General features: G+C 46.9%; 1 long non-coding RNA gene across 1 annotated transcript in view; it reads left to right on the top strand.

Annotated features, from left to right (window-relative positions):
• The first annotated feature begins 938 nt into the window (after positions 1-938).
• Positions 939-1,532, top strand: part of LOC117799101 — a 1,864-nt gene continuing 1,270 nt past the window's right edge. The window contains exon 1 of the long non-coding RNA XR_004622940.1: positions 939-987. This is a non-coding gene — a long non-coding RNA (uncharacterized LOC117799101). The remainder of the gene's footprint in view (positions 988-1,532) is intronic.

Consider the following 1,532-nt stretch of genomic DNA (forward strand, 5'->3'; position numbering starts at 1 on the left):
GCCTGACGCTTGGGGTTAGGTGTCTTGTGTATGTGATTCTGAGTGTGTGTGTGTATATGTGTGTGTGTGTGTGAGAGAGAGAGAGAGCAAGAGAAACAGAGACAAAGACAGAGACAGAGAGAGAGAAGATTGAGAAAGATAGAGAGAGAGAGAGAGAGGGAGAGAGAGAAAGAAACGTGTTTCTCCAGGAGATATGTCAGACAGATTCTGCATGATATCACCCTTCTCCAAAGCCATGTCATCACACTGTGCACTTTAGAGCCTTACTGCAGTGGGTGGCCCAGCAGGGGCACTTCAGTCCATGCCTGGTAACCAGCTGGCTCCATACACCCCAGCCTCATGTCCATATCAAGCAACATTCCATGAGTATTCTTGAGCAACAAGAGGAATGTGCTGACAGGTACTCTGTGTCCTAGATGCCTTGGAGGAAGACGTCGATCCCATCAAAGGAGACAGCACTGGAGGCACACCTCTCGCCGTGGTGAGCTAGAAGTTCTTTGTCCGAGGAACAGATATTGCTTTCTTGGTTTCTTTCCAACCAAATTCAGATGAAAATCAGACAATGTATACTTGAGATTATACATATATATCTCATAAATTTTCCTTTTTGGGAGAGCATTGAGTGGTTGTCTCTGCCAGCCGTTAGCTGATTTGAGAGGCCATTTGCCATTGGCGACACCAAACCTGGTTCTAAACGCTGTGGTAGGATACTGTCCCTCTGTAACACTTTATCGGGCTTGGATGAAGCATTTTGTAGTCACCGTCCTGAATGGACTGGACAGATATGTCCCCCAGGAAAAACAACTTCCTACAGGCAACCAGTTCACTTATTTGGGGTCGTTGGACTCAACCACTGTGTTCCATCTGGGTTCCTAAAGTCATTGAGGGAAATAAAGCTCACGCAGACAGACAGAGTATAGCATGACATGAGCCTCATGGTGTCCTCTTTCCTGTACCTGCAGGTGACTCCAGCACCCAGCGAGAGTGGTATGTATTCTGGAATCAGCCTCTTCCTGAGACACAACTCTAGATGGTATTGCAGGTGGGGCATCCTTGCAATCCTCAGTCTGGCGAGCTGCCCTGATTGGGTTGTGCGGGTGTGGGGGGCCAGAGATTTCCCAGGTGAAAATGTGTATCCATGTGTCTACAGTCCTAGGAAGCCATTGTATTCCCTGTGTGGTGTGGGTGTGTGTGCGTGAGGCTTGGGTTGGCGTGTCTTTTGTTGCTCTGTGTGGTGTGATTGTGAGTGTGTGATTTTGTGTGGGTGACAGGGAGAGACAGACACAGAGAGATGCAGAGAGGGAGAGGGAGAGATGGAAAGAGTGAGAGAGAGATTGCGTATTTCTCCAGGAGGGGTATCCCACTGCCACTGCACAATTCCCATTGTCCACATTCTCAAAAAAAAATGGAAGAAAGAAAAGAAAAGAAAAGAAAAGAAAAAAAGAAAAGAAAAGGAAGGAAAGAAGGAAAGAAAGGAAAGGAAAGGAAAGGAAAGAAAGGAAAGAAGGAAAGGAAAGGAAAGGAAAGGAAAG

Source organism: Ailuropoda melanoleuca, unplaced genomic scaffold, assembly GCF_002007445.2.
Source record: "Ailuropoda melanoleuca isolate Jingjing unplaced genomic scaffold, ASM200744v2 unplaced-scaffold4282, whole genome shotgun sequence".
Lineage (NCBI taxonomy): Eukaryota > Metazoa > Chordata > Mammalia > Carnivora > Ursidae > Ailuropoda > Ailuropoda melanoleuca.